Raw genomic sequence first — 27,767 nt, 5'->3', positions numbered from 1 at the left:
CAGAATGTCGGAGTTCTTTAAACAATTCATAATATTAGTTTCATTCTGACACAGCTCACCAGCTATAAAAGGTTTAGGCTAGTATGGATTTTAGCAAAGAAAGCAAATAATTGCAGGGGAGAGGGTTCCTTTGCCTGTCCAGAGCAATATATATGGGCTTAGCTGGCATAGAACTAAGTAGGTGATAAAGTGCCGCTCTAAATTCATGCAGTAATTTGATCAGACTGCATTATTCACAGTACCCAGAAAACACAAGCTGGATCTTTTGTAGTAGGAAAAATTGGCCTATAAACACAATCCCCTGAAAGCACAGACAATTCTGTATATTTCCTAAGGTAAACTTCTGTCCAACGCCTTTTCCTCCATGTTCACACTAGCTTCTCCTGTCTCCTACTTTACTTTAGAATATTTCTAAAGCAACTCCCTGTGATAGATTTAAATGTATTTGAAGAGTGTTGATTCTGTTGATGTAATTTTGCAGTTATAGTTCTTTAAACAGTTGCTTACTTTGACTCCAGAGAAGCCAACTAGGAAAACCTTTAAAGAGAGAGTGTGAATTGTTTGAGAACACTTGGCCTGATTATAGAAAAAAAGATTGAGATTTCCCAAGCCAAATCAACTTGAAGGAGAATCTATTTCCTCTTTTGCAACAGTTAAAAAGATTGTCAGAACACCGTTGTTTTAAGGATGGACTCTACAAGGCACCAGGAGACTGATTTGTGTATGGACTGCTTAATGAAAACATACAGAAGAGGCCCTTAACTGAGGAAAGTCTCACCTTTATACATATAGTAATTGGAGTAACAATGCAAACTGTGGCAAGGGATGCCATGCAATTGCCTATTGTAGCTGAATCAGGAGTAAGACTGGATAAACCCATCGGAAAACCAAGATAAAAGCTGGTCCACTGAGCAGACTGGCACATGTTATCAGTCTGGAAAAGAGTTCCATGCTCCTCCTGATTGCCAGATTAAAGAGGAGTATTGCAGAAGCCGTAATAAAAAAGGGCATATCCAAGCAGTCTGTCCTACCAAGAGAAATGAAGAGGAGACCAAGTCAGGATGTAGAAAAAAGGAATATCAATGTATGCACTGTAGAAAGAGGCAGTAGTAACACAGATTGTGACAGAATAGCCAGCCTGGATTTATATGGTGAGAGGAAAAAATAGAAAAGTCAGCAATCTGGTTGATACTCTGGGTGATGGGGAAAATATTCAAAATGTAACTGTATCTAGGCTCTGTACTGTCCATTATTTCACCTTAGGACTATGAAGAACTTTTGGAAATATTAAACCGAGAGAGATCAATATTGCTTAAAACATACGGGGAAGGGGAAGGGAGTGCCATTTTCAGCAATGCAAGTGACTGTGGAGTATAACAATAAGAAATATCTATTATACTTCTATATTGTTGAGAAGTGAGCCCTAGCCCTATGTGACCATGAATGGTTTCATAAGGTTCCTCTGGATTGGAGATATGTAAAGATGCTGCTGTCACTTTTAGCAGACCTTATTATAACAGTTGAGCTGCAGCTAGAATGGCAAGGAGGGGATAGGAGTTCTAAACCACATGAAGACTGAAATATGCCGAGTAGAAAAGGCTCAGCCCAAATTTCACAAAGCTCTACCCGTCCCTTATAGTATTCACTTGAAGGTAGATTCTGAATTGGAACAGGTAGAAAAACATACTTTCAAAAATGACATGGCGTGAATGAGGAAATCCTGCCAGTTAAAAAAATGTGGTGCAGGAAAGGGTGCGTGGAGATTTTTAGGGCACCATAAACCGTGTACTGAAAGGTGAAAAACACCCTCTGCTTCAAATTAAATATATATTTTGTTAAACTGGCAGGGGATAATGATTAAACAAAATTGCTTTGTCAGAGGCCTACCTATACATGGAAACTAAAGAAGAGTCTAAGGCATACCTCACAACCAACACACAAAAGTGTTTGTACTAGTACAACTGGCTAGTTTTTTGAGATTCCTTCTATTCCTGCTGTATGGAAACAGGCAATTGACCAAGTTTTGCAATGTGTTCTGAGAACACAGTGTTATCTGGACTATGCTATTGTGACTGGTGGAAGTGATGGAGAACATCTGGAAACCCTGAAAAGAATATTAAAATGTCTAGAAGAATATGGGTTATGAGCCAACTGCACAAAATGCAAATTTTCAAGGACTTGATAGCTTCTTGTGGGCATGTTATCGATGCACAAGGCCTTCATAAATCTTATGGGAAGATTAAAGCAATCCTGGCAGCTCCACTGCCAAAGGATGTTTCACAAATTTAATCATTTCTAAGATTTATTGACTTAGGTAGCTGATTTGTACCAAACCTAGCAACGGTACTGCATCCACTGAACTGTCTGCTGCAGGCTGGTCAAATGTAGGTTTGTCAGATGGATGTTGAAGCTTCCCTGGAAGCAAAACACTTGACTTGTGACTGGACCTTAGCAGTTCCCCCACAAGTACTTGTGAAGGTACTCTGGTTTCATGGGGAGGATAGTTGGAATCATTTCAGGGGGAGGATAGATGTGATATTTTTAAATATATTGGACAGAAAATTGAATCTGTTTATGCAAATTCACAGTTCTAGTTCTGTAAATGTTTACTTCTGTTGACACTATTGTCACAAAGTTGTTGCTCTGTTTCTTCTGCAGTACAATATTGTCATCCTTCATGGCTCCTAATCTACGTATGCACCTGTGTTTCAGTCTGTGCAATATCCTTCATGCACAAAACTTCTTCCTCCAGGAACTGGATGGATCCCTCTGTTTGTTACCTGCTTTTTCAAGGATTGCTGCTGTTAAACTGGTAATACAACCTATTGGGGTGGCATTCTGAGTTTTGTTAGAACTCTATTTTATAATGTCAACATTTTTAAAAATAAAAAAATCATGCAAAGTGGGATTTTTCAGATCCAATACTGTAGGTAAATGGAAAATATTACAACACTGTTTTTTGGGAAAACAACTGCAGAGAGACAATGTTTCTAGGTATTTTCTAGAGCTGGCCAAACAAATGATTTTTAGGCATGACCTTGTACTTAAATTATTTAAACAACCTTATGGTTTCTTAGACTATATATGCCTGTCATGCTCAGGTAACTTCTAGAAGTATCCAGAGATCTCACTGAAGCCAAAACATTTAGTAAAGATATATTGGTTTTGATGGGAAAATTTTTCATCTCCTTAGCTCTCAGGTCACTTTTGATGAGAGAGAGAGAGAGAGAGAAAGAGAGAGAGAGACTCTATAACTTTCCCACACTGTAGTCTGGTGGTTAGGGCACTGGCCTGGACGTAGAGTACTAGAGTTGGTCTCAGTCTCCCTCACTCGCTAGAAGTGAAAAAACTCTGGTCATCTGAAGAAGTGGGCGGTGCTCATGATACCATCCACATGTTTTGTTAGTCTATAAAGTGCTACCAGACCATTTGTTATTTTTTAAGTTTATCACTAGAAGTGGTGAAATCTCTAATGTAGATCCTCTCCTGAATCAAAATTTCATGTTTTGATCTGAAAATATAAATATTAACACAATTTGATTATGTGAAAATGTTCAGAAAGTTTTTGGGTTTTGTTCCAATATGGGAAAAAATCATTAAAAAAACCTCAAGAGTTGCCACAAAATGGAATGGTCACCCCGGCACTGCTATAGTAGTTACCTGAACATCTGAGGCAGCTGGTGACTAATGCCACAAAGTAAATTTTAATAATTTAAATACTAAGTAATGTACAGGGAGTGTACCTAATTCATAGGTTAATGTCACCTGGCAGAATTAAGCTCAGTTTATTTTACCTGGGAATACCAGACATCTGTAATATCTACGTTGGGTAAATGTCTGGGATTTGTTTGATCCATAGGATTTTAGAAGTAAAATAACTTAAAATGTTTATTTGAGAGAACAAAGGATTTCCATGTGCAGCGGTTATTTCAAACCGGATATTATTCTGCAGAATTAAATCCAATATTCTGAGCCAGATACTGGCCTTGATTTTTCTATATAAATCCTATTAGTGCCTGTGGGGCTGAGGAGTATTCTGAGTCCTTTAGAACTAATATATACAGAAACGTACAATATTATGTGACGTTCAGTTATCTGGGATGGTATTTATGTTGGCTTTCCTTATTGAAACTATTCTGAATTAATATCAGTTTCTAAACTTAGGGATTGCTGTGGTAGATCCTTTGTTATACGGTTTCAATATGCAAAAATCTTTTTTTCTTTGTAAATACCACATTTCCTTATGCAAACAAGTTAGTGAGTTTATAAACCAGGTTGTGCGAAAGAACTGCAAAAAAAATGTAAGGCATTGATACATTATCAAATGTTCTAGAAACTCTTTAGAGTCACATTTTGAAAACATTTCTGAAAGTGCATTCAATATGCTGGTGCATTCCCTATGAGATCAAAACCCCATACTTGCAGGTACTAATGCCTGTTTGTGTGCTAACATGCATATTATTGCATGTTCAAGTGTATTCTATGTAACCACAATGGTACAGGTGCATTTTTGATGTTGTGTTGAATGCTTGGGCCTTCATACCAAGGTACCCCATTTTCTCAATATCCACACATTCTTAAACCAAAATGTTTAACATTAAAAACAAAACATTCAGGAAAAAAAGAGTTCTTAAAACCACACACTATACACATCTATTTTATCTAAAGACGCACCATTTTGTGATGGTGACTTTGGCAGGCCAGTGAGTATTGGTGTCTAATTTTCCCAAACAACTCACTACAACCACTTTCCCTCTGGAAAGAGAAAATCCTTATTTTAGCCTTGGCCTTTCTGTGCATTTCTGCATTATAGCTGGGAGCAAGCCTACAAGCCAAAGTAGACAGACTTATGTGTGGCATCTCAAGCAAGTGTGCTATAATAGCAGTGTAGACATTTCAATTCAGGCTTCAGCTTGGACTCTTGCATATCTCCTTCTGCACAACAAGACATTCGAAAATATTTAGATTTCCAGATGGTTCTTTTATATTTTTTTATTCCTGATCTGATTCCTGTCAGAAGCTCTTCAGTTTGGTCATGCACTGAAGCCCGAATTGCAAAGGCCATGCTGATAGCATGGGTCTGTCTACTGGGCTGGGAGGCTGCCCACAGACATATCATTGTAGTCTAGGCATTGTCTTGTACATTACCCTCAAGTGTTTGTAGAAGTTTGACTTAGCTTGGACCACCCTTTCCCCTTCCTGCATGCTTTCTCCAGGCAGCCATTGTTAAACTAAATCAACGTATGCATCTAGCAGCTCTCCTAATAACCTGGTCAACGTGCTGTACTCATAAATTACTATAGAGCAGCTCAATTGCATCACATCATTTTGTAATGTTTTGTAATTATGCAAAGTGAGAGCTTTAAAGCCCCCATTTTAGGATAAAAGGTAGATTGTTTCCCATTGCTTAGGTGTTTTATCAAAGACTTTGGGGGTGTCGTTCGTCAAGTATTGAATATGAATTGGATCACTGAACTTAATGGACCAATAGTCTGATCCGGTATAGCAAAATTTATATTCCAAAACAACATGAGTTAGCAGTGGCGGCCTGTCAATACAGGCGAACTAGGCTGTCACCTAGGGCGCCAAGATAAACGGCTGTTGAGGGCTTTGGAGACGGGGGCTCTGATTGTGCACCGATCACGCATTTCGCCTAGGGCGCCAGTTGCCGGCAGCTTGTATAGGGACGCTCCTGTGAGTGAGTTAGTGGGACAAGACAATCTGCCCCTTATGAGGTGTAGGGTGCGATGGTCAGCCAACTCTGTCACATGTCATGGCTCTTTAAGAATATGAAGAAACTGATCATATATATAAGACCTGGGGGATATAGGGAGAGATGAAGCAGTCCTAAGAGAAAGAAGTATGAGAAAATCCTGTTACTGTTTCTTTAAGGTGGTGGGTGAGGTGCTTTGCAGCAGGAGTGGGGCAAGGCTTCCTTTTTGCCCAGCCAACTGGTGATAAACTGGGAGAAGGGGACCAACAGCCTGCCCCATACCAGGATGAACACCTGGAAACATCAGCAGGGAAAGGCTGCTCTGCTGAGCTCCTTGTAGTCTCTTTAAGGAAAAAGGGCCAGCTGAAAGAGAATTGAGCACAAACCCTACAGCTAGTTAACTCAGAACCAGCTCCAGAGAGGCTAGTGGAGGGCACCTACTTACAAAGGACCAGACACACTAGATAACAGAACCCAGCTCTAGATAGGAGAGCTGGCGAGACTCCTGTTTATGGCAAGAGTGAAAGTAACTCATACAGCCTGATTCCACAGAGTAGAGCTTAAGGAAGGAGTGAAAAACGGTAACCCAGGGTAAGTTCATACCTGTGTTTATGGCTGCCATTAACAAAAGGAAAGGGGGTGGCTGTGTGCTTTTTCATAAAGAGGACTATCTGAACTTGTCTAGTGTGAGCAAGGTCCACCTGAAGCACCATGCCAATACTGAGCAGGTAAGGTAGCTCTTCTGAATACTCTCTCTTCCTTTGTTTCTGCTGCAATTCAGTACCAAGATGATTATTTCATATGGGGGAAAATATATAAGCTGCTCACTGTGAATCCTGTAAGAACTCACTGAACTTATTTAATAACAATAATAATATGATATGATGCTGGGGTCTGAAAATCTAACCTCATGTAGTAGTAACCCTGGGGCTAGAGTAAGAAAAATATGGTGCTTCTCTGTTTGTGTTAGGAATGAGAAGAAGTTTCAAAGCTTATTACAATTGTAATTATTCATTTGGACTGATACTGGAAAGTTCACAACATTTAATCTCTCTTCTTTCATTAGCACATACTATATATCAAAACAGCATTAGACATACACTCCCAATAAGAAAGGATTTATACTAGTAATGAGACAGAGAGAAAACATCTGGTATACTCACATACCCAGAAATCCTTTCAATATATCATCCCCATCCCATTCTCCAAATTGCAGAGCTTATAATAAGCATAGGATCAGTGATATTAAAAAATGGAAATGAACTATTAGGTAATCAAAAGTATATTTCCTAATGTCATGTCAGGTCTAGTTTTATCTCTCTAGTGAAAACTCCTCATTACTTACTTTGGGGAACTATTCAACTGTCTCAGTGTGAGGAAAGATCCCCTCCTGCCCTGGGTCCCATTAATATGAGTAGTTTGAAATAAGCTTTCTTCATTTGATATCCTTGGTGTGTGATATTCATATAGTATTGCGTTATATTTTATATTTAGTTTGTTTCTCTCTAAAGGATTCTATGCATTTTGGCTTGAGTTTGGTTCACTGTGGGTGCATCTACACAGCAGGACTTAACTGAAAATAAGCTATGCAAATTGAGCAACATCAATTGTGTAGCTTATTTCGAAATAGCATATTTTGAAATTGGGAGCACCTACACAGCACTTATTTCGAAATAGAGCACTCTTTCTTTGACTTCCCTTACTCATACAGTGAGAGTTATGGGAGTTGGAGTAAGAAGTCCTCCAGCTTGACAGTATTTCAACATTATTTTAAAATAACACTAATAAGTCTATGTCTGAGCATCCAGTTCTTGCTCAGGCAAAAAATCCCCATGTGCTTTTCATGAGAAGGATTGGGTTAATTATTATCCAACTTAATCTGTCAAAGTAGATATGGATGTAGACCCCACTTCCATAGTATCTGAGCACTTCGCAAACATGAATGAATTTACACTCTCAAATTTCTGTGAAGTAGGGAAATATCCCTGTTTTACTGTTGGAGAAACTGAGGCACAAAGATGCTGGGCCTCAGAAAATTTGTGAAAGAACTGGGAACTGAACCTGGTCACTGGTATCCCAGCCCAGTTACAGCAGTCTTAAGACCACCGCCCTATTTGTCTCATTAATATGATAAACTGAAAATTATAAGAAGTTTGAGGTAATATAATATTTGCTATTTACATAGTTTTATCATGTCTCCCTTGGGTCATTTCTCTTTTAAGGTAAGCAATCCTAGTCTTTTCAATATGTGTTCATATGAGAAAAACAACAACGAATCCTGTGGCACCTTAAAGATAAGCTTTCATGGGCAAAATGGGTCATGAAAGCTTATGCCCAGATAAATCTGTTAGGGTATGTCTACACTACCCCGCTAGTTCGAACTAGCGGGGTAATGTATGCATACCGCACTTGCTAATGAAGCCCGGGATTTGAATTTCCCGGGCTTCATTAGCATAAGCGGGGAGCCGCCATTTTTAAATCCCCGCTGCTTCGAACCCCGTGTAGCGCGGCTACACGGGGCTCGAACTAGGTAGTTCGGACTAGGGTGCCTATTCCGAACTACCGGTACACCTCGTTTCACGAGGAGTACCGGTAGTTCGGAATAGGACCCTAGTCCGAACTACCTAGTTCGAGCCCCGTGTAGCCGCGCTACACGGGGTTCGAAGCAGCGGGGATTTAAAAATGGCGGCCCCCCGCTTATGCTAATGAAGCCCGGGAAATTCAAATCCCGGGCTTCATTAGCAAGTGCGGTATGCATACATTACCCCGCTAGTTCGAACTAGCGGGGTAGTGTAGACATACCCTCAGTCTTCAAGGTGCCACAGGATTCCTTGTTTTTGAGGGTGTAGACTCATGCGGCGGCTACCCCTACTTGTTCGCATGAGAGTTTTTCCATGCTTTTCTGAATCCTATCTTATTCTGCAATATCTTCTTTTAGTAGAGGTAACAGTAAAACACACAGTATTCTATGTGGAGCCACACCATAGATTTATGAAGACATTATTTTTCATTTTTCCCCCATTAGCAAGGGGATAGGATTAAGATAAAGCTAAAAGGTCAAACCACAAATATTTTTCATTGTACGTGAAGCTTAAAAATGAACACATTTATTGTTGCTAGTGGAATATGCAAACCTAATTTTTTGTTCACTATACAGAAACTTTCTTATCTTTGTTTTCTTACATTTTTTATCTCTTTTTGTCTTTCAGTTCATCTGTTACTTTTGCTTGCACTCTTTTTATTCCCATATTAATCGGAGTCCAGAAATTCTCCCACTCTAGAATTGGCAGAATGATTACAACTGTTATAAGTTTAAAAGGGGAGAGGGGATTACGTGAAGAAAGTTCAAAAGTACAATATCTTGTCACTCTCCTCCTCTTTTCTATTATGTCACTCTGTGTGAGACTTTTTTCTGGCACCATTTTAATAGTAACTACTTCTTTATTTGGCAATTCAGGTGAAATTAGTGAGGTTACTTACCAAGTAAGGACCCACTTTGAGATTGCTATAATTGGGCTGATAGGTTGTATGGAATCTTCCTTCATGTCTTGGATAGCACTAGTCTGGCGACTCTTAACAAATCATAGTACAGTAAACTTCCGATAATCCGGCACCTTTAGGACCCAGGGAGTGCCGGATTATCATATATGCCGGACTATCAGAAGTGGTGGCTATGAGGTGTCTGGGGTGGGGAGAATACCACCCCAGACTCCTCATAGCCCCCCCTTCTGATAGTCGGGCTCTGCCCCAGGCATCCCCGATTCAGCTGCTGCTAGTCAGTTTCAGCAGCAGCTGAATCGGGGACACCTGCAGCAGAGCAGCTGGGGTGCTGCCGGGTTGGTTCGGTAGCACCGCCCCTCGGTGCTGCGGGACCAACCTGGCAGCACCCCAGCTGCTCTTGGGGAGAGAGCAGCCGGGGTGCTGCCGGGTTGGTCCTGCAGCGCTGAGAGGCAGTGCTACGGGACCAACCCATCAGCACCTCAGCTGCTCTGCCCCAGGTGCCCCTATTCAGCCACTGCTGAAACTAACCAGCAGCTGATTCCGGGAAGCCCGGGGAAGAGCAGTCAGCCGCTTCCCGGAGTCAGCCGCTGATCAGTTTCAGCAGCGGCTGACTGGGGGGAAGCCTGGGGCAGAGCAGCTGGGGTGCTGCTGGGTTGGTCCTATAGTGCCACCCCTCGGCACTGCGGGACCAACCCGGCAGCACCCCGGCTGCTCTGTCCCAGGTGTCCCCAAGAGCAGCTGGGGTGCTGCCGGGTTGGTTTCGCAGCACCGAGGGGCGGTGCTATGGGACCAACCCGGCAGCACCCCAGCTGTTCTGCCCCAGGTGACCCTATTCAGCTGCTGGTCAGTTTCAGCAGCAGCTGAATCGGGATAGCCAGGCGCAGAGCAGCTCCAATTGTCTGGCTGCCCCGAGCACTTCCAGGTTCCTGATGGTGCTGGACTATCAGGAGTGCCGGAGCATTGGATGCCGGACTAATGGAGTTTTACTGTAATAGCCACTAGCAGAATCCTAAGCGAGTGTCATGCTCAAAATAATTGCAGGATATAGCTCAAATTTAAGACAGTGCTCCTAAAGCAAGGCATTGTATGCAAGTGTCTACTTTACACACATGCAACTTTAGAAGTCTTATTTCCATTTGCAGTGTCTAACTAACTCCCCTTAACATTAGTGAGAATTACACACATGCAGTAAGGGGAGGGAGGATGATCCTTTGACACTGAAATCTGGATGTGTGTTCTCCAAACTCTTCCTTTAAGATATACTCCATTAAAATTACAGTGCCAATTTTATTGGAAGGAAAAAAACAAGGCTTGTTTTGTTGTCTATCTCCAAAGTACAGATCCTTGTCAAGCTTTTCGTGAAGTACAATGCTGTTCACTTGATCTGTGATGCAGCAGCTGCTCTTACCTGGTATACTTGTCCCTGAATATGTCATTTTAGATTACCCTCTACTTAATCAGCCCAGGAAACCATTATTTGAATGAAGTGCTCACTGGAGGAAATGCAAGTCTGTTATCTGTACACTTATTCCTAAAAAAAAAGGAAAAAAGTGCTACCATTGCACATCAAAGTAACAGAGTCCGAAATACCATCTTCTTCATGTAGGTATTGTGTTCTTATATATCAGGCTTGTCATGCATGGTAACTTACTTCTGCTGCTGTATGTAGAAGCATTTTATAAAGCAGTGAGCAAGCGACCAAGGAGCTTGCAGACAGGTGAGTGCTATCAGGGAGTTTAGAGAGGGAGTTCTCCAGGTAAAGGAAAAGCAGATACAGGACTCTTGAGGGAAGTGGCTGTCTGCAGCGTGCGTTGTGTTTGGGGCTTTCTTGCTGTGTGCTGAGCTTGTGTTTGTGAGTGAGGCTTTTTTTTCCTCCCCCTTCCCCTTCATGGAGTATGTGCTGTGACTGGCCGGTGGAAACTGTTGGCTTCTAATTAAAGTTTGAATTGTAGAATTGTGGTGAATGCTTTGGAAGGGACCTCACAAGGAAGAAACCAGAAGGGAACGCCATCTACTGGAAGGCATGAGATGCGTAGTCCTAGGGATGGGGATTCCATGACCACCACCCCCAACAGTGGTGGTGGTTGGGGACTCTCTCCTAAGAGGGACTGAGCTCTCCATCTGCCGTCCGGACCTAGAATCTCGAGAGGTGTGCTGCTTACCGGGAGCACGAATTCAGGATGTGACTGAGAGGCTTACAAAACTTATCAAACCTTTGGATCACTACCATTTCCTGCTTCTCCATGTGGGAACTAATGATACGGCCACGAATGATCTTGAGTGGGTTACTGCAGATTATGTAGCGCTGGGAAGAAGGATCAAAGAATTTGGAGCGCAAGTGGTATTCTCCCCCATCCTCCCTGTTGAAGGGAAAGGACTGGGCAGGGATCGTCGAAATGAGGAAGTAAATGCATGGTTGCACAGGTGGTGTCGGAGAGAGTGCTTTGGTTTCTTCGACCATGGGACTCTGTTCCGGGCACAAGGATAGTTAGGAAGAGATGGGATCCACCTAACAAAGAGAGGAAGGAGCATCTTCGCGGGCAGGCTTGCAAACCTAGTGAGGAGGGCTTTAAACTAGGTTCATTGGGGGATGCTGACCAAAACCCTGAGGGGAGTGGGAAAGTCAGATACCATGAAGAAATGCAAAGGGCAGTGAGCAAGAAAGGAGGACCCCTGATTCGAATGGAGAAGATAGGGCAATCAACTGGTTACCTGAGGTGTTTGTACACAAATGCTAGAAGCCTGGGCAACAAACAGAAAGAATTGGAAACCCTGGCCCAGTCCAAGAAATATGATTTAATTGGGATAACAGAGATTGGTGGGATGACTCGCATGACTAGAGCGCTGTCATGGAAGGGTATAGACTGTTCAGGAAGAACAGGCAGGGGAGAAAAGGAGGAGGAGTTGCACTATATGTAAGAGAGCACTATGATTGCTCAGAACTCCAGTATATAGAGGGAGAAAAACCTGTTGAGAGTCTATGGGTTAAGTTTAGAGGTGCAAACAAAAGCAGTGATGTTGTGGTTGGTGTCTACTACAGGCCACCGAATCAGGTGGATGAGGTAGATGAGGCTTTCTTCAGACAACTGAGAGAAGCTTCAAGATCGCAGGCCCTGGTTCTCATGGGGGACTTTAATCACCCTAACATCTGTTGGGAGACCAATACGGCAGTACACAGGCAATCCAGGAAGTTTTTGGAGAATGTTGGGGATAACTTCTTGGTTCAAGTGCTGAAGGATCTGATTGGGGCTGTGCGCAGCTTGACCTTCTGCTCACAAACAGGGAGGAACTAATAGGGGAAATAGAGGTGGGTAACAACCTCGGAAGCAGTGACCATGAGATGGTAGATTTCAGGATCCTGACCAAAGGAAGAAAAGGGAGTAGTTGGACTTCAGAAAAGCAGATTTTGACTCCCTCAGTGACCTGATGGGCAGAATCCCCTGGGATGCTCACATGAAGGGGAAAGGAGCCCAGAAGAGCTGGCAGTAGTTTAAAGAAGCCTTATTGAAGGCACAGAAAGAAATCATCCCGATGCGTAGCAAGAGGGGCAAACATGGTAGGAGACTGGATTGGCTTACAGGGGAAATCCTTGGTGAACTTCAGCACAAAAAGGAAGCTTACAAAAAGTGGAAACTTGGACAAATGACCAGGGAGGTGTATAAATGTATAGCTCGAGAATGCAGGGGAGTTATCAGGAAGGCGAAAGCGCAATTGGAATTGCAACTGGCAAAGGATGTGAAGGATAACTGGATGAAGGAGGTAACCTCGTGACAGATGATGTGGGGAAAGCTGAAGTACTCAATGCGTTCTTTGCCTCTGTATTCACGGACATGGTCGACTCCCAGACTAATGCGCTAAGTGACGCAAGATGGGATGAAGATGGAGAGCCCTTGGTGGGTAAAGAACAGGTTAGGAACTATTTAGAAAAGCTAAACGTGCACAAATCCATGGGTCTGGTCCAATGTATCTCAGGGTACTGAGGGAGTTGGCAAATGTCACTGAGGAGCCTTTGGCCATTATCTTTGAAAAGTTGTAGAGATCCCGGATGATTGGAAAAAGGCAAATGTAGTGCCTATCTTCAAAAAAGGGAAGAAGGACGATCCAAGGAATTATAGGCCGGTCAGTTTTACCTTGGTTCTTGGAAAAATCATGGAAGGGATCCTTAAGGAATCCATTTTGAGGCACTTGGGAGAGAGGAAAGTGATCAGGAATAGTCAGCATGGATTCACGAAGGGCCTGACCAATCTGATTAGCTTTTATGATGAGGTAACTGGCTCTGTGAACATGGGAAAGTCAGTGGATGTGATATACCTTGACTTTAGCAAGGCTTTTGGTACGGTCTTCCCCAATATTCTTGCCAGCAAGTTAAGGGAATGTGGATTGGATAAATGGATGGTAAGATGGATAGAAAACTGGCTAGAAGGCTGGGCCCAATGGTTAGTGATCAACGGCTTGGTGTCAGGATGGCAGTTGGTTTCTAGCGGAGTGCCCCAATGTTCAGTTCTACGACGGGTTTTGTTCACTATCTTTATTAATGACCTGGATGAGGGGATGAATTTTACCCTCAGCAAGTTTGCAGATGACACTAAGCTAGGGGGAGAGAGAGATACGCTTGAGGACAGAGATAGGGTCCAGAGTGATTTAGACAAATTGGAGGATTGGGCCACAAGAAATCTGATGAGGTTCAACAAGGACAAGTGCAGAGTCCTGCGCTTGGGACAGAAGAATCCCAAGCATTGTTACTGGCTGGGGACCAACCAGCTAAGTAATAGTTCTGCAAAAAAGGACAGTGGATGAGAAGCTGGATATGAGTCAACAGTGTGCCCTTGTAGCCAAGAATGGCATATTAGGTTGCATTAAGAGGAGCATTGCCAACAGATACAGAGATGTGATTATTCCCCTTTATTCGGCTCTGGTGAGACCACATCTGGAGTATTGTGTTTTGTTCTGCCTCCTCCCCCCATTACAAAAAGGATGTGGACGCACTGGAGAGGGTCTAGCGGAGGGCAACCCAAATGACAAGGGGGCTGGAGTATATGACCTATACTCCAGGAGAGGCTGAGGGAGTTGGGTCTGTTTAGTCTGTAGAAGAGAAGAATGAGGGGGGATTTGATAGCAGCCTTCAACTTCCTGAAGGAAGGTTCCAAAAAGGATGGAGAGAGGCTGTTCTCAGTAGTGACAGATGGCAGAACAAGGAGCAATGGTCTCAAGTTGTGGTGGGAGAGGTCCAGGTTGGATATTAGGAAAAACTATTTCACTAGGAGAGTGGTGAAGCACTGGAATGGGTTGCCTAGGGAAATAGTGGAGTCTCCATCCCTAGAGGTGTTTAAGTCTCTGGTTGGGTTGATTAGTTGGAATTGGTCCTGCCTTGGGCAGGGGGCTGGACTTGATGACCTTCTGATGTATCTTCCAGTTCTATGGTTCTATGAGTCTATGTAATGGTTCATAGAGCTCCTTTTAGATTAGTCATAGAACAAATGGGGCCTGATGGAGTGCTTACAGAAATCAGTGGTGATATCCCAATTTTCATCGGATCAGTGCTTGTCCCCTACTGAATATCAAAAGCTGCATTGGATAGAGGGTTTGTTTGTGCATTCACTTGAATATATGATTAATTTAAATGTTGTTTGTGGATTAAGAGTCATTGTTCTTTCAATTAATAGGAGGCTATACTGTTTATTAATGGAAGGAGTCTAAGAACATAAGAACAGCCATACTGGGTCAGACCAAAGGTCCATCTAGCCCAGTATCTTGTCTTCTGAAACTGGCAAATGCCAGGTGCCCCAGAATTAATGAACAACATAATATTATTTAAATAGGGTATTAAGTGACACAAATTGCTACATGTTGAAGCAAAACTGTTCCATTAAGAACAGTCCAGCGGTTGTACTGTCGGTCTAGATCCTTGCATACTGTGTGCTTGATTCATTCTCTTAGGCTGTGTCTAGGCTACACCCCTACACCGACAGAGGGATGTAGATTAGGCACTTTGAAAGTGCAAATATCCTGGGCTTCATTTGCATACTCTCGTTCGGGCACTGTGCCGATCAGGCTCAGTGTCAAAAGTGAAAGTAAAGTGTTGCCATGACTCTGCCGATAGCAGGGAGTACAGGATCTGCCAAAAAAGCTCCCCTCTGTTGGCAGATCCGTGACTACACTTTACGTTCACTTTCAACACTGAGCCTGATCGGCACAGCGTCAGAATGTGAGTACGCAAATGAAGCCTGGGATATTTAAATCCTGGGCTCATTTGCATTTTCGAAGTGCCTAATCTACATCCCTCTGTCAGCAGAGGGATGCAGTCTAGACGTAGCCTTAGTGAATGACGCTGTATATCTTGCAGGTTAATACAGCAGAATGTTGGACACATCACAGAGTAACATTAGTGTACCTTTGTCAACCCACTGGATACTACTCATTCTACTTCATTAAGATAATAAGTTTCCTTATGAAAATAGAAATTATGTAAAAAATAAAAGCTTTTACAAATTTATCCAACCAAGAACTGGAATAGTGATGTCATAACCTCTTAATCTCAACATGCATAAACAGTAGGATATTTCCAGTGGTTTTACTTGCAAATACATCAGACCCTGAGTTATATCTACACTAACCCAAAAGCACTTTCACAATGGAATTTACTTTTATGAGAATAACATTTTTGCCAAGTCTCTTCCAAAGAGTGCTTCATTTTAGGGATACTACAAAGACAAATTGTATATATTGGAGCAATTAAGCCTCCACAGATGTTATACTCCAGTATACACTAATGCATTTTGGGTGGTGCTTCTAGGCCAGGGGAATATTAAATTCATATAAAATAAATACCAGATCAATCCACAGTGCCACAGACTTTGTTTCATGATGATTGATAATGTGGAACCCAGCACTGAGATATTAGTTGCAAACAACAACATTACTTAGAAGTTTTAGGATAGCTTTTGTACTTACAGTATGGAATTATTGTTAAATTTATGTTCCTGTTTAAGATGATTGTAGTGTCTCATAAGCAACTATTAAAGTATGGCAGTTTATTTCCTTCATTTTTGCCATATTCAGTGACAAAGCGTGAACTGTTGTGTTTAATTGGATGGAATAAATATAACCCAGTTACTGTCTACATAAAACAGTGTTAAACAAGATTCAGGGTTTGGCATTTAACAACCTCAGCCTGTTTAGTAACCTAGTGAATACACCTTAAAAAGTCTTTTCACCCTTTTATTAATGATGCAGAAAAGCATTTGCAAAGTAAAGTGTTAAATAGGCTTTCATTTTAACAAAATCCCTTGTTCAAATTCCCTTTGTTTGGTAGTCTCTTAGGCTATGTATACACAGCAGCATTATTTCAGATAACATCAGTTATTAGTAACTGACGTTATTCTGAAATAACATAGTCTGCGTTTACACACAATTATTTCAGCATAATGTCAAAATAATGTTGAGCTGGAGGACTGCTTACTCTGACTCCTGTAACCCTCATTGTATGAGGAGTAAGGGAAGTCAGGGGAAGAGTGCTGTATCTTGAAATAACTGCTGTGTAGACAGTGCCAAAAGTTGAAATAGGCTGTATCAACTTAAGCTATGCAATTAGCATAGCTCAAAGTGTGTAGCTTATTTCAAGTTTAGCCCTGCTGTGTAGACATAGAAAATAACTGTCCCTTTTGGGGAAGAGAAGTTAGTTTAGATGGACTGGATCTGTTACTGGTGCTGGTGTGATAGTCTGATTCCAATTCATCCCAGTTGGAGACAGCAGAAGTGTCACCTGCTTGCCTTTCTCTCACCTGGTCAGGTCAGAATACCTCTTAGGGTCAGCATGATGAAGGCTCAGCATTCCAAGAAATGAGGGTGTGTAGGTGGGACAGCCTTGATGATGTAGCTCACTCTGGTAGAATCCATTTGTTCTTCACCTCTGTTCGTTTTTGTATTTCTCCTCTTTCCCAAAGACTCTTAAGGACACACAAAAGGGAATAATGGGTAGACTATGCTCTCATTTTTTTTGTCCAACAGGTAGGCCTAATATCCAACACACCAATATGGTTCATTAGTTTCCAATTCCACATCTCCTGTTTTTTCCAGGCATGATTTGAACATAGCCCCATATCAACATGGCCTTTTAGCCTAGACTAATTTAGTTTTAGTTCACTTGTACCTGTTTATGACATTCGTTAGTGAAGGCAACTTGAACTATTTTCAATCAATTTTTGTTGTTATTGCATTATATATGTTATTTACAATTGAACTCACAGTTAGCTCTGTTAAACTGGGACAAAGTTAGGTCCAAAGTGTGTGCCCCCATGAAAGATATATGTTGTAGTAATAAAGGAAGAAAACGTGACTTTTTAGTGAAGCTTATTGTTCCACATGACAAGTCTGGTAAATAATTCAAATTGCAGTTAAATTATGGCTTATCCTATTGCAAGCATCTTAATGTTCACTTTACTGTTTGGCCACACTGTGGAGTTGAAATGTGAGAATTCTAAGACTAACAACAATCCAAAGAATAATTTTCTAACTGAATAGGAAATATACATTGAAAATGGTATTTTGTGTATTTTGCTATCTATTATGATATTATTATGCAAAATAAGAATGTGAATTCTCTTTGCAGCAATTTGATACCATAGGGTATCTCTACAGTACCACCCTAGTTCGAACTAGGGTGGTAATGTAGGCAACCGGAGTTGCAAATGAAGCCCGGGATTTGAATTTCCCGGGCTTCATTTGCATCTCGCCGGGCACGCCATTTTTAAGAGTCCGCACTAGCGGACATTTAAAAATGGCGGCGCCCGGTGAGATGCAAATGAAGCCCGGGAAATTCAAATCCCGGGCTTCATTTGCAACTCCGGTTGCCTACATTACCACCCTAGTTCGAACTAGGGTGGTAGTGTAGACATACCCATAGTTATCATTAAATGAACATTTACCTAAAAACTTCAGTGTTAGTGCAAATAGCACCGTAGGTAGGAATCTTTCCTATCTGCCAAAATAGCCTACACTTCTTCAGGGTAAGTGCCTCCTGTCATTGGGCTTCAAAAAATATATTTGACCACTCAGTGATGGTTGGAAAAAGTTCTTTAATGAGCTGCAATGCCTAAGCCGTCAGTGTCTGCAAACATTAAACTTTATTTTTCTAACCTTAACACTTTTTTTTTAAACTCAGGATGTGAAGTGAGCATGTAATAATCCTTGGCTCACTCCCTTAGTCTGCAGGCAGACACTGATTTTATTGTTGAACATGGTGTTTTCATACTGTCTTATTCAGTTTTACAGCTGTTGTGCCATATGTATTGGGAAAGCTCTGGAGATCAGTAAAGACGCAGTCATGGAACAGAGTAAATGGAGACAGAGTAGTTGACAGACCTCTATCCCAAGGCACTTGGAAAGCTGGGACAGATTGGGTATCAGAACCCTACGGCAGGAGCAATGAGACTGGTGGAGGGATGTGTGGTATTGGAAACCACTTTTTCCAAACCAGAAGACTTGGGAATGTGGGAGAACATAAGCAGGTGAAAAGTCAGGGACACCTTGTTTTCAGGCTAGCAGAAGGTTGATACAAAAGATGAAGCCAAGTCTTCATGACCCACATGCACATTCAGCCTTAGGTTTCAGAGTATTCCTTTGCTGTACTCCCACTATGCTCTTTCGGTACATTAAAAAAAACAATTGCAATGTACTTTTGAATGTTGATATAACCTGGGACTGGGATACCACTGTTCCCTCTTAATTCTCCAGCCTTGTCTGTCTTATGTTTTGCTAATGAGAAACATCAAACCCTTCTGGTTGCTGTTATTATTCTATACAACAACATATGGAGCCCCACTCCCAGCTAAACTGCATGAATACTCCCCAAGCACTAACAAATTTTCTAAGCCTGCAACCTTGTTACCCACAGAATATACCACTTAGCCCTGGTCAGAAGCCTGACCTAAGTTCTTTACCCAGTCTGCACATCCAGCAATGTGAACAGGATACACATTAGCTTTTGTAAACTAAGCAGAGGTTTCCTTCAAACAAAATATACTGTTTTAGGTGTAAGCATGGGCTGAACTGCTGCTTGCTATCAGCCAGCTAAAAGGAGGGGTGGGTGTGCCCGCTACAATTTTTTAGCTCTACAATGTAAGTGTTAACTGTTGATATGTAAATACAGCTCATGCCAGGATGGGGAGAAAATACAAGGTGTGGCTATGTAAATCCTATTCAGCCAGGGCTGATGGAGGGTCAGCGTTGGAATGGAGAATTGTAAATAATTTGGGACTCTTGTGGGGGTCACTAATCATGCTACCCCTAAATGTGGGAACTGTAAAACATGACACCAGTGCTTGCAGGAGAGACACCACCATCATGGTAAGAAGTCTCTGAGAAACAAGCCTCCCCCCTCCCAGAGTTGAGTGAACTGAGCTGTGGGGAAAGGTTAAAGGCTTGAGTCAGCCTGCTTAACACCTGCCAGGTGTGAGCTGTAAGACTGGCCCAACCTGCCCCTTTCCCCCTTTGTTTTAAGGACAGACCTAAAGCAGCCTCCCTGAGGAGTCTTTTCTTTTGCTAGTCCTATGAAAGCTGGATTCATTTGCCAGTCCAGCTGGTGGCTAAAGAGTTGAAATTACTGAGAGCTGAAATCACTGGTTTGGCTGAGAGTGGCATGGCATGGAGAGGTGGCAGGCGAGGAGCAGCGACCAGTGGCGTGGCACGGAGCGGTGGCATGTGAGGAGTGGTGACCAGTAGCGGCAGCAGGTGAGGAGCGGCAGCAGGTGAGGAGCGGCAGCAGGTGACCAGCGGAGCATCCGGTGGCGTGGGACAAGACAGCTGGTGGAGTGTGGCGGAGTGTTGTAAGGTGCCCCCTATCTATAGCCCTACCCCCATTTCTACCCAGGTTGGGAGGTGAAACCCTGTGGGTGAACTTTGGGACTCTGGGTGGCACTGACCAGAGACAGAGACTTTTGGGGTGTTGGACTCTTTGGACTTCAGGTGATTCTTGGCTGGGGGGGGGGGGGGGGGGGGGCGGAGGGGCTTTGATCATGTTTAGGTTATGAACTTTTGTTTGTGGTGTTTTTCCCAAGTTAATGCTGTATGACTTCTCTCTCTGTTTCATTAAAAGTTTCTTTCCTACACTCAGACTCAGTGCTTGCAAATGGGGAAGCATTGCCTCTCAGAAGCACCCAGGGGTGTGTGAATTACCCATATTACTGGGTGGGGGCTCGAACCTGTTCTGTGTGAGATGGACCCCAAGATATTGAACCCAGCCCTGGTTACTGCCAGGCCTACCCGGCAGAAGGGTTACATAGGTAAAATATAAATAAATCTTTTATAAGTGGTAGAGATACCAAAGAAAATAAAGGGCAAGCACATATCTAAATCTTATTAGACTAGGCAGTATTCAAAGAAATCAGTTTTTCTCATGCCATTTGTTGCAGGTAGATTATGATTCTTAATCCATAGGCTTCCCCTTTAAGCCTGGGACAAGTCTTCTTAGTTCAAGTCTTTACCCTTCCAACATTCTTGTTGCACTTGGAGGGTGGAGGAGAAAGGACAAAACATGATGCCACAGTTCCCTATTTTATATCCTCAGTCTGTGTGCCTAAAAAACACCAGCCCAGACAGGTCTTGGTGCACTTTGCTGAGTCACAAATTTGAGCAGTGTATGATGCTTGCACAGCCCTCTTACATAGAATCATAGAATAATAGGACTGGAAGGGACCTCGAGAGGTCATCGAGTCCAGCCCCCCGCCCTCAAGGCAGGATCAAGCTCCGTCTACACCATCCCTGACAGATGTCTATCTAACCTGTTCTTAAATATCTCCAGAGAGGGAGATTCCACCACCTCCCTTGGCAATTTATTCCAATATTTGACCACGCTGACAGTTAGGAATTTTTTCCTAATGTCCAATCTAAACCTCCCCTGCTGCACTTTAAGCCCATTACTCCTTGTCCTGTCCTCAGAAACCAAGAGGAACAAATTTTCGCCTTCCTCCTTGTGACACCCTCTTAGATATTTGAAAACCGCTATCATGTCCCCCCTTAATCTTCTTTTTTCCAAACTAAACAAGCCCAGTTCATGAAGCCTGGCTTCATAGGTCATGTTCTCTAAACCTTTAATCATTCTTGTCGCTCTTCTCTGTACCCTTTCCAATTTCTCCACATCTTTCTTGAAATGTGGTGCCCAGAACTGGACACAGTACTCCAGCTGAGGCCTAACTAGTGCAGAGTAGAGCGGCAGAATGACTTCACGAGTTTTGCTTACAACACACCTGTTGATACAACCTAGAATCATATTTGCTTTTTTTGCAACAGCATCACACTGTTGACTCATATTCAACTTGTGGTCCACTATGACCCCTAGATCCCTTTCCGCCATGCTCCTTCCTAGACAATCGCTTCCCATCTTGTATGTATGGAACTGATTGTTCCTTCCTAAGTGGAGCACTTTGCATTTCTCTTTATTAAACCTCATCCTGTTTACCTCTGACTATTTCTCTAACTTGCTAAGGTCATTTTGAATTATGTCCCTATCCTCCAAAGAAGTTGCAACCCCACCCAGTTTGGTATCATCTGCAAACTTAAAAAGCGTACTCTCTATCCCAATATCTACATCATTGATGAAGATATTGAACAGTACGGGTCCCAAAACAGACCCTTGAGGAACTCCACTTGTTATCCCTTTCCAGCAGGATTTAGAACCGTTAACAACAACTCTCTGACTACGGTTATCCAGCCAATTATGCACCCACCTTATCGTGGCCCTATCTAAGTTATATTTGCCTAGTTTATCAATAAGAATATCATGCGAGACCGTATCAAATGCCTTACTAAAGTCTAGGTATATGACATCCACCGCTTCTCCCTTATCCACAAGGCTCGTTATCTTATCAAAGAAAGCTATCAGATTAGTTTGGCATGACTTGTTCTTCACAAACCCATGCTGGCTATTCCCTATCACTTTATTACTTTCCAAGTGTTTGCATATGATTTCCTTAATTACCTGCTCCATTATCTTCCCTGGGACAGACGTTAAACTGACCGGTCTATAATTTCCTGGGTTGTTCTTATTCCCCTTTTTATAGATGGGCACAATATTTGCCCTTTTCCAGTCTTCTGGAATCTCCCCTGTCTGCCATGATTTTTCAAAGATCATAGCTAAAGGCTCAGATACCTCCTCTATCAGCTCCTTGAGTATCCTGGGATGCATTTCATCAGGTCCTGGTGACTTGCTGACATCTAACTTTCCTAAGTGATTTTTAACTTGTTCTTTGTGTATCCTATCTTCTAAACTTACCCTCTCTCTGCTTGTATTCACTACGTTAGGCACACCTCCAGACTTCTCGGTGAAGACCGAAACAAAGAAGTCATTGAGCATCTCCGCCATTTCCAAGTTCCCTGTTACTGCTTCTCCCTCCCACTCTGAGTCCCCTCCCCCTCCATTTTATGAGCAGCATTATAAATCCCTATAAGCTCCCCTGCTGATTAATGGTCATTTAATACCTCCTGACTGTGGCTACCTCCTTTGTTGTCACTGGAGAACTAGCAATGAAAACTCCTGTACTGACAGCATATTTCAGTAACAATCATAAAGCAAAATCTCATAACTTCATATTTTGACAGAACAATGGGTTTCAGCACATCATAACTTTTCATCTGATATCTTACATGTATACATGCTTTGCATGAAATATTATTTGACAAGCATGAATTTGAGGATTAAAGCATGTTGCTTTGAGGTGTAGTGTGTCACAGGTGGACAGTGGCCAAGACAGCATTCTTGGTCATGATATTTATTATTTTTATTTGCCTAAAATTGATGTACTGTATGAAAGTAATACAAATATGAATCAGTAAGGTTCTCCTATCTCTTCAATTACTCTTCAGATTCAGATTTTAGGATTCTACTCCAGAGGAGATTGGTAGTCCTATCCAGTGGCTACAACACAATGTGTCCTAGAAGTTGCAAGACTGAAGTTTTAGCATGATGGTTCTTAAAAGCTGTCTCCACAATTGTGGGTTCTTATCCAGAAAACTTTGTCCCTCACACCTTCCAGACATGCTCTGAGTCCTGTCAGATTCAACTATCACGCTGATCACAATTCCTATTTTGAGACTCAAGCCATTTAGGGCTTTACAGATAAATCTTAACTTGAAGTGGATTCTGTATTAACAGGCAACAAAAGAAGAGTGTGAATCTTGGGTGGGTTGCATTCTGCTCAGCATGCAAGCTGCAGTGGCTTTGGTAAATCCATATAACAGTCCTTTAAGGTAGGCTAGCCTGGAGGTAGCAGAGCCATGATTAACTAACTCCTTTTCTGACAAAAGGGGGAAAAGTTTCTTGACTACACAGATAGAAGAAGGCATTTTGGGGCATTGCTGTTATCTGCAAATCCAGAATCAGATGCAAATCTGGTAGGATCTTAGGGTTGCTCTTAACCTTGACAATGCAGATGAGTGTGCTCTCAATAACAGGAAGCAGACAGTGCTTTTGGCAGATCTTCAGAATGTTTCTTTGTGTTAATCGTATGAGTTTGGTGCCATTTGGTATCTCATACTAACACAGCAAAACATGGCATGCTACAATTGCTCTTAGAGCTCTCTTATTTGATTACTGAGGGGCTCCCTGAGTAAAAACCCTCAGGAGGGACAAACAGCTGGCCATCACCACTGTTCATGAGGAGGGCTCCATGTTTGTCACAGAGGTCACAGAAGTCATGGATTCCATGAGTCCCTGCAACCTCTGTGACTTCCGCAGCAGCCAATGTAATTGAACCCAAGGTCACCCAAATCACTAGCTCCAGTGCCAGTTTCTCAGATGGCCCTGGAGACAATCAGCCCAGCTGCTACTGGAACAGGTTTGCAGCCAGTCACTTGGGCAGCTCTGCAGCCAACCACACCAGCTGCTGGTGGAGTGAACCTGACCCTGGGGCCAGTCATGCAAGTTGCTGTACTGACAGTCCCAGGCAGCTGGGGACTGCCTGAGCAATAGCTGGTGTGGGTGGCCATGGGGTGACTGGAACAGTGGGTGGTTTGGCAGCTCCCAGCAGTGGCCCTGGGCAGTTGGAGCAGTAGCTGGCCTTGGGGCTCCCATCGCTAACCCGTTGGACTCCTCCTCCCTCCTGTGGCTTTACCCCCACCCCACACAGCTGGTACCATGAGTTTCCCCACCAGCAATGCTCCCTCAGGTATATTTATGGTAAGTCATTGACAGGTCATGAGCCATAATTTTTTGTTTCTTGTCCATGACCTAGCCATGACATTAACGAAAAACATTCCTGATTAAATCATAGCCTTACTTGAAAGCAAAGAGTGGCCAATTTGTCATGCTTATCTAGCCATCCTATGAACTTCATGGTCAGCTGTAGAAAGAGACCAATCATTTAGGGTGTGTCTAGACTCCATGCCTCCTTCGACGGAGGCATGTAGATTAGCCAGATCGGAAGAGGGAAATGAAGCCGCGATTAAAATAATCGCGGCTTCATTTAAATTTAAATGGCTGCCCCGATCTGCCGATCAGCTGTTTGTCGGCAGATCGGGAGAGTCTGGACGCGATGCCCCGACAAAGAAGCCTTTCTTCATCGACACAGGTAAACCTGGTTTCACGAGGCTTACCTGTGTCGATGAAGAAAGGCTTCTTTGTCGGGGCATCGCGTCCAGACTCTCCCGATCTGCCGACAAACAGCTGATCGGCAGATCGGGGCAGCCATTTAAATTTAAATGAAGCCGCGATTATTTTAATCGCGGCTTCATTTCCCTCTTCCGATCTGGCTAATCTACATGCCTCCGTCGAAGGAGGCATGGAGTCTAGACACACCCCTTAAGAGAATTGTCCAGGGCCAGAAAGAACTAATCCATTAGTACTGCCTGTGATATGCTAAGTTCTAGAAGAGATCTTAAATGCTGGAGGAGGTCAAGTGTTGATTAGGCTTCATGCTAATGGTGCAGTTAAATTTCCAAGTGCTATGCTGAAATTTTACTAGTCTTGAGCCAAATAGTTTGATCTTTATTCATTTGATATTTTGCCTGAAGAAAGGATCTGGTTATCCACTAAATAATAGATGGACATCTAAACATAGAAATAGGTGGTTGAAACAATACTCTAGTCCCTCATGTGCAGCTTACCTGAATCTCTTTTGTTGGCTCTCTTGCAAAAACAGAATGACAAAAAGAAACATAAGAACATAAGAGCAGTCATGCTGGGTCAGACCAAAGGTCCATCTAGCCCAGTATCCTGTCCTCCTACAGAAGCCAATGCCAGATGCCCCAGAGGGAGTGAAAAGAGTAGGTAATCACCAAGTGATCTCTCTCTTGTCATCCATTTCCAGCCTCTGACAGAAGCCAAGGACACCACCTCTGCCCATCCTGGCTAATAGCCATTGATGGACCTAACCTCCATGAATTTATTTAGTTCTTTTTTGAACCCTGTTGAAGTTCTGGTCCTCAAGATATCCTCTGGCAAGAAGCTCCACAGGCTGTGTGCTGCATGAGGAAAAACTTCCTTTTGTTTGTTTTAATCCTGCTACCTATTAATTTCATTTGTTCTTATGTTATGAAAACAAGTAAATAACTTTTCCTTATTCGCTTTTTCCATACCTACTATGATTTTCTAGACCCCCTTAGTCTCCTCTTTTCTAAGAGGAAAAGTGCCAGTCTTTTTAGAGATGAGGCAACCAAATCTATGCAGTATTCAAGATATGGGTATACCATGGAGTTATATAGAGGCAATAAGATATTCTCTGTTTTATTCTCTATCCCCTTTTTAATGATTCCTAACATTGTGTTTGTGCAACGGCAGTCAAAAAAACATTGAGTGGATGTTTTCAGAGAACTATCCACAATGACTCTCTTGAGTGGTCATAGCTAAATTAGTCCCCATCATTTTGTATGTATAGTTGAGCTTATTTTTCCAATATGCATTACTCTGTATTTATCAACATTGAAATTCATTTGCCACTTTGTTGCCCAATCACTTAGTTTTGTGAGAGCCTTTGAAGCTCTTCACAGTCTGCTTTGCTCTTAACTATCACGATCAGTTTAGTATCATCTGCAAATTTTGCCACCTCACTGTTTACCCCGTATCTCCAGATCATTTATAAATATGTTGACAAGATTGGTCCCAGTATGGACCGTTGGGGGACACCACTAATTATCTCTCTCCATTTTGAAAACTGGCCATTGATTCCTATCCTTTGTTTCCTGTCTTTTTACCAGGTATAAGTCTATGAGAGGACCTTCCCTCCTATCCCATAACAACTTATTTTACTTAAGAGCTTTTGGTGAGGGACCTTTTCAAAGGCTTTCTTGAAATCTAAGTATACTATATCCACTGAATCCCCCTTGTCCACATGCTTGTTTACCCCTGAAATAACTCTATCTAATAGATTAGTAAGGCATGATTTCCCTTTACAGAAACCATGTTGACTTTTCCCCAACAAATTTTGTTCATCTATGTGTCTGACAATTCTACTCTTTATTATAGTTTCAGCTAATTTGCCTAGTACTGATGTTAGACTTGCGTCTAGAGCCCTTTTTAAATATTGGTGCCACGTTAGCTATCTTCCAGTCATTGGGTATAGAAGATGATTTTAAAAGCTTTATATGGTGTCAGAAGAGACAGAAATAGAACAAAATAATCTGGTGTGATTTTTTTGTGCTTTTTTGGAACCAGTAGTATGATAGAATTTTTAAAAAGAAAACAAAAAAGAGAGAGACTTTTTTAATCGTCACAAATGGTTCAGCAGTGAACAAGGTTCTCATTTTATTCAACCTGGTTTGCCTAAGCTACTCCAATTTTTTTGCTGCATAGTGTAAGGAACTATTTGTTCTCGATGACAGGGAAGAGACAGGTAGTGCTTTCATTCTGACAGCTTTATCCCTTTCACAAAAGCAGTTTATAAAATCTGTCCTTTTTATAAAATGTTCCCATTATCAAATCTGAAATCAGATATTTCATACTCAAATTATGAATGTGAGCTGGAACACTGTATATCTCATCAAGCATTAACTCATCTAACTGGGAATCTATTCCCAAACATTTTTAAAGGATTTCAGTTTCTTACTATTAATGCTTTATAATAAATAAGAGAAACTGCTCTAGGAGTTGGGCTTGTAATTAAGATGCTCCAGCATGTCACATAATAATAAAATATACTTTAGCACTGCCACTTTGTTAAAGTGCTTCTGTAATGTCAGAAATTCTTCCCTTCCCTCCTATCCACTGATTATCTTTCCTCCTTCTCCTGCCACACTCATTAGGAGAGATGGGTTATTTTTTAAAACTATTCTTCATTAAAATGAGCAATCCAGATAGAAAACATTTGTCATGCTGATTATCTACTATGAAGGCCTGAGAAGTATTTCTACTTTGGAGTCAGAGAATGGTGTGAAAAGGAAAGTAGAGAGAGAAGCAGAAAAACAGTGTGATCTAGGGGAAAAATACAGTGGTTTAGGATTCAGGAGAACTATATTTTAATTGTGGCTGCGCTACTTAGATTTTTTAAGATCGCAAGCTCTTTGACTGACAGTGCATCTTGTTTATACAGTACTTAGCACAAAGGACTACTATAGCAATACTACAATT

General features: G+C 42.2%; 1 long non-coding RNA gene across 1 annotated transcript in view; it reads left to right on the top strand.

Annotated features, from left to right (window-relative positions):
- The window catches only part of LOC142829875 (uncharacterized), a 59,701-nt gene extending 56,827 nt beyond the window's left edge, over positions 1-2,874 (top strand). The window contains exon 4 of the long non-coding RNA XR_016349797.1: positions 2,659-2,874. This is a non-coding gene — a long non-coding RNA (uncharacterized LOC142829875). The remainder of the gene's footprint in view (positions 1-2,658) is intronic.
- The last annotated feature ends 24,893 nt before the right edge of the window (positions 2,875-27,767 follow it).

The sequence above is a fragment of the Pelodiscus sinensis genome, chromosome 6 (genome assembly GCF_052426305.1).
Source record: "Pelodiscus sinensis isolate ZL-2025 chromosome 6, ASM5242630v1, whole genome shotgun sequence".
Lineage (NCBI taxonomy): Eukaryota > Metazoa > Chordata > Testudines > Trionychidae > Pelodiscus > Pelodiscus sinensis.
This window is presented reverse-complemented; position numbering and strand designations above follow the sequence as displayed.